This window comes from Cherax quadricarinatus, chromosome 9 (genome assembly GCF_038502225.1).
Source record: "Cherax quadricarinatus isolate ZL_2023a chromosome 9, ASM3850222v1, whole genome shotgun sequence".
NCBI classification, from domain to species: domain Eukaryota; kingdom Metazoa; phylum Arthropoda; class Malacostraca; order Decapoda; family Parastacidae; genus Cherax; species Cherax quadricarinatus.
In genome coordinates, this window is record NC_091300.1 from 42,739,808 (window position 1) to 42,750,531 (window position 10,724).

General features: G+C 43.2%; 1 protein-coding gene across 5 annotated transcripts in view; it reads right to left on the reverse strand.

Moving 5' to 3' along the window:
* The window catches only part of LOC128686065 (protein rolling stone), a 483,046-nt gene that overhangs the window by 143,502 nt on the left and 328,820 nt on the right, over positions 1 to 10,724 (reverse strand). The window contains exon 1 of one of the 5 annotated variants that reach the window (XM_070083403.1): positions 5,363 to 5,418. The exons of the other annotated variants lie outside the window; for them this stretch is intronic. The gene's annotated coding sequence lies outside the window, so the exon portion shown is untranslated. Of the gene's footprint in view, positions 1 to 5,362; positions 5,419 to 10,724 lie in introns of those variants that run through there. 5 annotated transcript variants of the gene reach the window in all.

Genomic DNA, 10,724 nt, shown 5'->3' on the forward strand with positions numbered 1-10,724 from the left:
CTGGTGTACCGGTGCTGGGTATCAATGATCAAGTGACCACTGGTGTACCGGTGCTGGGTATCAATGATCAAGTGACCACTGGTGTACCGGTGCTGGGTATCAATGATCAAGTGACCACTGGTGTACCGGTGCTGGGTATCAATGATCAAGTGACCACTGGTGTACCAGTGCTGGGTATCAATGATCAAGTGACCACTGGTGTACCGGTGCTGGGTATCAATGAACAAGTGACCACTGGTGTTCCGGTGCTGGGTATCAATGATCAAGTGACCACTGGTGTACCGGTGCTGGGTATCAATGATCAAGTGACCATTGGTGTACAGGTGCTGGGTATCAATGATCAAGTGACCACTGGTGTACCGGTGCTGGGTATCAATGATCAAGTGACCACTGGTGTTCAGGTGCTGGGTATCAATGATCAAGTGACCACTGGTGTACAGGTGCTGGGTATCAATGATCAAGTGAACACTGGTGTACCGGTGCTGGGTATCAATGATCAAGTGACCACTGGTGTACCGGTGCTGGGTATCAATGAACAAGTGACCACTGGTGTTCCGGTGCTGGGTATCAATGATCAAGTGACCACTGGTGTACCGGTGCTGGGTATCAATGATCAAGTGACCATTGGTGTACCGGTGCTGGGTATCAATGATCAAGTGACCACTGGTGTACCGGTGCTGGGTATCAATGATCAAGTGACCACTGGTGTTCAGGTGCTGGGTATCAATGATCAAGTGACCACTGGTGTACCGGTGCTGGGTATCAATGATCAAGTGACCACTGGTGTACCGGTGCTGGGTATCAATGATCAAGTGACCACTGGTGTACCGGTGCTGGGTATCAATGATCAAGTGACCACTGGTGTACCGGTGCTGGGTATCAATGATCAAGTGACCACTGGTGTACCGGTGCTGGGTATCAATGAACAAGTGACCACTGGTGTACCGGTGCTGGGTATCAATGATCAAGTGACCACTGGTGTAGCGGTGTTGGGTATCAATGATCAAGTGACCACTGGTGTACCGGTGCTGGGTATCAATGATCAAGTGACCACTGGTGTACCGGTGCTGGGTATCAATGATCAAGTGACCACTGGTGTACCGGTGCTGGGTATCAATGATCAAGTGACCACTGGTGTACCGGTGCTGGGTATCAATGATCAAGTGACCACTGGTGTACCGGTGCTGGGTATCAATGATCAAGTGACCACTGGTGTACCGGTGCTGGGTATCAATGAACAAGTGACCACTGGTGTTCCGGTGCTGGGTATCAATGATCAAGTGACCACTGGTGTACCGGTGCTGGGTATCAATGATCAAGTGACCATTGGTGTACAGGTGCTGGGTATCAATGATCAAGTGACCACTGGTGTACCGGTGCTGGGTATCAATGATCAAGTGACCACTGGTGTTCAGGTGCTGGGTATCAATGATCAAGTGACCACTGGTGTACAGGTGCTGGGTATCAATGATCAAGTGAACACTGGTGTACCGGTGCTGGGTATCAATGATCAAGTGACCACTGGTGTACCGGTGCTGGGTATCAATGAACAAGTGACCACTGGTGTTCCGGTGCTGGGTATCAATGATCAAGTGACCACTGGTGTACCGGTGCTGGGTATCAATGATCAAGTGACCATTGGTGTACAGGTGCTGGGTATCAATGATCAAGTGACCACTGGTGTACCGGTGCTGGGTATCAATGATCAAGTGACCACTGGTGTTCAGGTGCTGGGTATCAATGATCAAGTGACCACTGGTGTACCGGTGCTGGGTATCAATGATCAAGTGACCACTGGTGTACCGGTGCTGGGTATCAATGATCAAGTGACCACTGGTGTACCGGTGCTGGGTATCAATGATCAAGTGACCACTGGTGTACCGGTGCTGGGTATCAATGATCAAGTGACCACTGGTGTACCGGTGCTGGGTATCAATGATCAAGTGACCATTGGTGTACAGGTGCTGGGTATCAATGATCAAGTGACCACTGGTGTACCGGTGCTGGGTATCAATGATCAAGTGACCACTGGTGTTCATGTGCTGGGTATCAATGATCAAGTGACCACTGGTGTACAGGTGCTGGGTATCAATGATCAAGTGAACACTGGTGTACCGGTGCTGGGTATCAATGATCAAGTGACCACTGGTGAACCGGTGCTGGGTATCAATGATCAAGTGACCACTGGTGTACAGGTGCTGGGTATCAATGATCAAGTGAACACTGGTGTACCGGTGCTGGGTATCAATGATCTAGTGACCACTGGTGTACCGGTGTTGGGTATCAATGATCAAGTGAACACTGGTGTACCGGTGCTGGGTATCAATGATCAAGTGACCACTGGTGTACCGGTGCTGGGTATCAATGATCAAGTGAACACTGGTGTACCGGTGCTGGGTATCAATGATCAAGTGACCACTGGTGTACCGGTGCTGGGTATCAATGATCAAGTGACCACTGGTGTACCGGTGCTGGGTATCAATGATCAAGTGAACACTGGTGTACCGGTGCTGGGTATCAATGAACAAGTGAACACTGGTGTACCGGTGCTGGGTATCAATGATCAAGTGACCACTGGTGTACCCGTGTTGGGTATCAATGATCAAGTGACCACTGGTGTACCGGTGCTGGGTATCAATGATCAAGTGAACACTGGTGTACCGGTGCTGGGTATCAATGAACAAGTGAACACTGGTGTACCGGTGCTGGGTATCAATGATCAAGTGACCACTGGTGTACCCGTGTTGGGTATCAATGATCAAGTGACCACTGGTGTACCGGTGCTGGGTATCAATGATCAAGTGAACACTGGTGTACCGGTGCTGGGTATCAATGAACAAGTGAACACTGGCAGGAATCGTACATACAAAATGTTTACTACACTGAAATCAGAGACCAACACATCGTTCCCGCCTGTTCAGACACCTGACCAGGCCAAAAGACAACTCCAGGACCACAGCAAGGCAGGTATGTACATCATTCCTTGTGGCAATGAGAGACCTCCCGCAACCTACAGATCAGGCTGACAGAACACAGTGTACCTGCAGGACTACCAAGTGTGTCACTTGCTTGATACACCGGGACCAGACTTGATGTATTGGTTTAGATTCTTTAGAAAATCGACAAATTGAAGAATGAGACACTTGTGCAAAATTTGGGAATCTTTATTGAGGAAACGTTTTGAAGCCAATGACATCTTCAGTCCAATACAGAGAAGAACGGTGAAAGATGAGTAGGAGAATGAAGTAATCAGTCCCTCAGCCTGGAGTCGATCTTGAGAAAAATACAGTGGTGAGTGCCTCCTGCTTCTACTCACCTGACTGCAGTATGTCGTATTTTCTGGTATATAAGGTGCGCTTTTTTTGCACAAAAAGTCTTGGAAAAACCACCCTTCGCCTTACATACACAAGGTCTGGGTCAAGGGTAGGCTTTGGGATTCTCTTTAGCGTCAAGTAAGAGGGGTAATTTACTGTTATGATGATTCTGCCGTGTGCCTTATATGCCGGAAAATAGAGTAATCCACTTTTTCAAGCATAAGGTGTACTATTCTCAAGAGTGATGGACTGAACACATCAACTCCAGGCTCAGGGACTAATTACCTCATTCTCCCCATCTTTCACCGTTCTTCTCCGTATTGGACTGAAGAAGCCAGTGGCTGGCGAAACGCTTCATCGGTAAAGATTCCCAAATGTTACACAAGTGTCTCATTTTTCAACAGGGACCAGCTGCTCCTAAAAGAAACAGACAAAACACGACGCTGAGGCCTGGAAGCTACTGTTATGAACACAAAATACTGTCCAACAGAGTCCAGAAGCTTTCAGTTTAGCCAAACCTGTAGCACAACTCTTGTTGCAAATGATGAGTAAGACATAGTGGAAGCAACAGTTGGGTGTCTTGATTGTGGAAACTTTGCCTACAAAGTAGACGTCTTCAGTTAAATAGAGGTGACTAAGTATGGCGACGGCTGAAGCAGTGGCGAGGTAATGATGATGTGATCAGTCCATCAACCTTCAAGAACTAATTACTGAGGTGGTCAGTCCCTCAGCCTGGAGAAGAGATCAGCTCCACAGCCTGAAACAATGTTCCGGACTATGGCGCTGAACTCCATATGATATGTTGTCAAGTAAGACATATGTGCAACAGTTAGGTAATATTTATTCCGAAACGTTTAGCTTCCTTACACTGTAACCTTCTTCAGTCGAATATAGAGGAGGCATCAGATGGATGTATTACATCGTTTTTACATCTCTACTGCTTCTGCTGCCTCTATATTCAGCTGAGGAACAAAGACACCTAACTGTTGCACATGTTTAATTTATCATCTTGTTGATACTGTATACCATTATCACATTCACACTGTCAGACACAACGATATCTTGGTACAGAGAACACTTCGACAACTCTATTGTCTGACAACTAGTTACGAGTTAGAAAGGTTAGATATGAGAGGGACCTACTCAGTAGGTTTACTGCACTGCCTCTCATAGATTACTTTCTTACTTCTATTAGTGGGCGCCGCCTCTTCTGTCGTGAAGATTTTCTGAGTCTCAACTTTGACAGTATAAAAGTCTCCATTCTGTTGTTTCAGCTTCACATTGTTCCAGACTACGCAGCAGAACTCTTCTCCAGGCTGAGGGAAAAACTACCTCAAAACTACGTCTTCAAGGGTGATGGAACGATCACATCGTTGTTACATCTCTACTGCCTCTGCATTCGACTAAAGAAATCTACCGTATAGGCTAAACGTTCTGGAAGAAAGATACCCGACTGTTGCCCCTGTGTCTTACTTCTCACCTCAAAAGCTACATCTTCAAGGTTGAAGGAACTGATCACATCTTCACCTCACTACATCTTCTACTGTCTCCATACTCAGTTTCCTTCATATTTCATTGAAGAAGCGAAACGTTTCAACAATAAAGATACCCAACTGTTACACATGTGTCTTATTCATCAGCTTGTTGGTACTCTACATCATTTTCATAATTATTCATGATACATTATAAGGTCATCTGAAGGACTGGCAGGCTTCATGCAGTTCCTTTCTACAGTTGTGACCTTTTGTCCATTCATCATATTCTCTCTCTCAGTTCACCTTCCTCTACAATTATACTATTCTCTCTCTCATCCCTTCTTCAATTTATTTTTCATATTCTCTCCCACTTCCCTTCTTCAATCTCTTTTTCTTATTCTCTCTCACTTACCTTCGCTTCAGTCTTCTTCCTTTACAATACTCAGACAACATCTTTCATGATGGGGGATGAGTGGAGAAGGGATAAAGGAAAAGGGGGGTGAAGGAAGAGGAAGGAATTAAGGAAGGTCGAGGGACGTCCGAATCGCACAAGACAAAAAAAAAAGTTATTACCATTTTATTGAGTCAACAGAGAGAGGCGTTGTGGGTGCGCCCGTCGACCCGCAACTGTTTTACTTTCCGTTAAAAAGAAAAAGAATAAACACAATGGCGTAAATATCTGAGTTAGTTTTGTGGGCTTTCTTTTTCTGAAGACAGCGAGAAAAACAAATCTGTGGGTAAATTAAATGTGGGCTTGTTCATTCCTCCATCCACCCAGTGTGTGTGTAATGGGGTGGATGATATTGTGGAGCACTGGTGGAGCCCGACCCTCCAGTGCTCCTCTCAGGAACAAACACCTGCCACTTTGTGAGCAGTAATAAGCCCTTATAAAGCTTTATAGTCTTTTATTTTTTTAGAATATAACTGCATACACGTGCACAAAGGCACGTACACCCCCCCCCCCGTAGGACATGCACAGCATATACTGCAGCAGCAGCAGCAGCATTAAAACTACACTTAGTGAAGCACATAAACAGAATCAGAGATACTCTGAAGATTTTCCACAGTTTGTCACTTTCTAAAAAGAGAAATCTGAAAGAACTAGATGACTTGTGAAGGTTCAGAGTAAATAAGGTCTTCAAGGCTCGCATCTTATTTGATTTTTTAATTTTTGAGGGATTGACAGACAAGCCACCAGAAAGCTTCAACCCATTTAAAAAGCTTCACTTGTTGACCATCAAATTACTTAGACCTAACCAAGCCAGCTCTGACCCGCAACAGGAGACTCGCTTACAAAGATGAGCTTCATCTAAGAGGCCTCACGAAGCTTTACCACACTTTAATATTGGATGAAGAGCCTTCACCAGCCTCGAGACGCTAATCGAGATGCTAATCCTTTAACTTATTCGTTGATAAATTTAACTTAACTAACAGTTAATCAAACCCAACAACTAGGCACTACAACTACTAGGATTTTCAGCATACAGTGGAACCTCAAATTTCGAACATATCGCTTATCGAACTCTTCGAAAACAGAAGCCTTTTTTCGAAGCAACTTTGTCCCTATTATCGAACACTGGGTACTGGACCTGTCCGGCAGCCTGCTCTGTCTGCGTCCCCACGCAGGCTCCATGAGCCAGTCTGGTTTTGTTGATGCTTGAGTGAACACTAACCTGCACTCTTACTCAAACATTTTACGATTATTTCATTGTGTTTAGTGCTTGTGGGACTGTGAAATAAGCTACAATAGGCCCAAAGAAACTTGCTAGTGGTACCCCTGTGGTAAAGAAAGTGAGAAACGCCATAGATGTGAAGAAGGAAATAATACAGAAATGGGATGATGTCCAAGTGGAATGATGTCCAAATGTTTGTGGAGAAGTACCACCCTGAGCAAGCTGAAACAAGCCATCTTTGCAACAAGTTCAGTGACAGAACCATGTCCTATTTTAGGGAAATCTTAAAGAGGCACCAGAAACAGAGGACTGTGGACAGTTATTTTGTGAGACAGGGGTCCAATGACTCTCAAGCTGGTCCTACTGGCATTAAAAGACAGAGAAGGGAAGTAACCCCAGAGATGACTTTGATACCTAAATCCTCATGGAGGAGGATTCTCCTTCCAAACACTAACCCCAACTTCCTCTCTCCTCCTCCCTATCTTCCATATGCCATCACCAATCTTCAGTAAAGGTGAGTAAAATGTTATTTTATATGTTTATTTAAATTTATTAATATATAATTGAACACTATATTTGTTGTGTGTATTTAAAACTATAATTAATCTCTATAAAATATATATTTTTTGTGAATATTTTTGGGTTTCTGGAACGGATTAATTGTATTTCTATTGTTTCTTATGGGAAACATTGCTTCGCTTTTCAGACTTTTCAAATTTAGAACTCCTGGAACGGATTAAGTTCGATATTTAAGGTTCCACTGTATCAGAATGCTAGGATCTAACACCTACACAGCCAATAAGAGCTACGTGTTGAAGCAACTCCCAGTCAAAGTGCTAGGATCAGTTAACATTCAGCCAATCAGCTCTCAGAAGCAAGCATCTCCCAGTCAATAAGAACGCGAGGAGGAGGCAGAAATCAGCCAATCAGATCGCCAGGATAAAGATCCTCTCGGCCAATCAGAGCGACAGAATCAAGTGTTTGCGCGCTCTGACAATCTAATCACAAGGTTATGAGTGAGTACGAAACAACTTAATGAAAAACAAACTTGATTCACTCGCACCATCACATCCCAGGAGTGAGTCTTCCTTCCCAGGAGCGAGTCTTCCCTCCCAGGAGCGAGTCTTACCTTGGAAAAAGCTTCCCTCATAGCAAGACTTCCCTTATCGCAAGACTACGTTTCACAACAAGACTCTACACCTCACTACAAGACTACACCTCACAACAAGACTCTACACCTCACAACAAGACGCTACACCTTACAACAAGACGCTACACCTCACTACAAGACTCTACACCTCACTACAAGACTCTACACCTCACTACAAGACTCTACACCTCACTACAAGACTCTACACCTCACTACAAGACTCTACACCTCACTACAAGACTCTACACCTCACTACAAGACTCTACACCTCACTACAAGACTCTACACCTCACTACAAGACTCTACACCTCACTACAAGACTCTACACCTCACTACAAGACTCTACACCTCGCTACAAGACTTAGCATTCAAACTACATAAAAAAATGGAAAAAGACTTAGTGCTTATTCCCCTGAAGTGAAATATAAAAGGCGAACAACAACTAAGGAAATATTTTGGTGTTGTTACAGCACAAGGTCAGTGTTTGTAACAATGTTGTTACAGCACAAGGTCAGTGGTTGTAACAATGTTGTTACAGCACAAGGTCAGTGTTTGTAACAATGTTGTTACAGCACAAGGTCAGTGTTTGTAACAATGTTGTTACAGCACAAGGTCAGTGGTTGTAACAATGTTGTTACAGCACAAGGTCAGTGTTTGTAACAATGTTGTTACAGCACAAGGTCAGTGTTTGTAACAATGTTGTTACAGCACAAGGTCAGTGTTTGTAACAATGTTGTTACAGCACAAGGTCAGTGTTTGTAACAATGTTGTTACAGCACAAGGTCAGTGTTTGTAACAATGTTGTTACAGCACAAGGTCAGTGGTTGTAACAATGTTGTTACAGCACAAGGTCAGTGTTTGTAACAATGTTGTTACAGCACAAGGTCAGTGTTTGTAACAATGTTGTTACAGCACAAGGTCAGTGTTTGTAACAATGTTGTTACAGCACAAGGTCAGTGTTTGTAACAATGTTGTTACAGCACAAGGTCAGTGTTTGTAACAATGTTGTTACAGCACAAGGTCAGTGGTTTGTAACAATGTTGTTACAGCACAAGGTCAGTGTTTGTAACAATGTTGTTACAGCACAAGGTCAGTGTTTGTAACAATGTTGTTACAGCACAAGGTCAGTGTTTGTAACAATGTTGTTACAGCACAAGGTCAGTGTTTGTAACAATGTTGTTACAGCACAAGGTCAGTGTTTGGAACAATGTTGTTACAGCACAAGGTCAGTGTTTGTAACAATGTTGTTACAGCACAAGGTCAGTGGTTGTAACAATGTTGTTACAGCACAAGGTCAGTGTTTGTAACAATGTTGTTACAGCACAAGGTCAGTGTTTGGAACAATGTTGTTACAGCACAAGGTCAGTGTTTGTAACAATGTTGTTACAGCACAAGGTCAGTGTTTGTAACAATGTTGTTACAGCACAAGGTCAGTGTTTGTAACAATGTTGTTACAGCACAAGGTCAGTGTTTGTAACAATGTTGTTACAGCACAAGGTCAGTGTTTGTAACAATGTTGTTACAGCACAAGGTCAGTGTTTGTAACAATGTTGTTACAGCACAAGGTCAGTGTTTGTAACAATGTTGTTACAGCACAAGGTCAGTGTTTGTAACAATGTTGTTACAGCACAAGGTCAGTGTTTGTAACAATGTTGTTACAGCACAAGGTCAGTGTTTGTAACAATGTTGTTACAGCACAAGGTCAGTGTTTGTAACAATGTTGTTACAGCACAAGGTCAGTGTTTGTAACAATGTTGTTACAGCACAAGGTCAGTGTTTGTAACAATGTTGTTACAGCACAAGGTCAGTGTTTGTAACAATGTTGTTACAGCACAAGGTCAGTGTTTGTAACAATGTTGTTACAGCACAAGGTCAGTGTTTGTAACAATGTTGTTACAGCACAAGGTCAGTGTTTGTAACAATGTTGTTACAGCACAAGGTCAGTGTTTGTAACAATGTTGTTACAGCACAAGGTCAGTGTTTGTAACAATGTTGTTACAGCACAAGGTCAGTGTTTGTAACAATGTTGTTACAGCACAAGGTCAGTGTTTGTAACAATGTTGTTACAGCACAAGGTCAGTGTTTGTAACAATGTTGTTACAGCACAAGGTCAGTGTTTGTAACAATGTTGTTACAGCACAAGGTCAGTGTTTGTAACAATGTTGTTACAGCACAAGGTCAGTGTTTGTAACAATGTTGTTACAGCACAAGGTCAGTGTTTGTAACAATGTTGTTACAGCACAAGGTCAGTGGTTGTAACAATGTTGTTACAGCACAAGGTCAGTGGTTGTAACAATGTTGTTACAGCACAAGGTCAGTGTTTGTAACAATGTTGTTACAGCACAAGGTCAGTGTTTGTAACAATGTTGTTACAGCACAAGGTCAGTGTTTGTAACAATGTTGTTACAGCACAAGGTCAGTGTTTGTAACAATGTTGTTACAGCACAAGGTCAGTGTTTGTAACAATGTTGTTACAGCACAAGGTCAGTGTTTGTAACAATGTTGTTACAGCACAAGGTCAGTGTTTGTAACAATGTTGTTACAGCACAAGGTCAGTGTTTGTAACAATGTTGTTACAGCACAAGGTCAGTGTTTGTAACAATGTTGTTACAGCACAAGGTCAGTGTTTGTAACAATGTTGTTACAGCACAAGGTCAGTGTTTGTAACAATGTTGTTACAGCACAAGGTCAGTGTTTGTAACAATGTTGTTACAGCACAAGGTCAGTGTTTGTAACAATGTTGTTACAGCACAAGGTCAGTGTTTGTAACAATGTTGTTACAGCACAAGGTCAGTGGTTGTAACAATGTTGTTACAGCACAAGGTCAGTGTTTGTAACAATGTTGTTACAGCACAAGGTCACTGTTTGTAACAATGTTGTTACAGCACAAGGTCAGTGGTTGTAACAATGTTGTTACAGCACAAGGTCAGTGTTTGTAACAATGTTGTTACAGCACAAGGTCAGTGTTTGTAACAATGTTGTTACAGCACAAGGTCAGTGGTTGTAACAATGTTGTTACAGCACAAGGTCAGTGTTTGTAACAATGTTGTTACAGCACAAGGTCAGTGTTTGTAACAATGTTGTTACAGCACAAGGTCAGTGTTTGTAACAA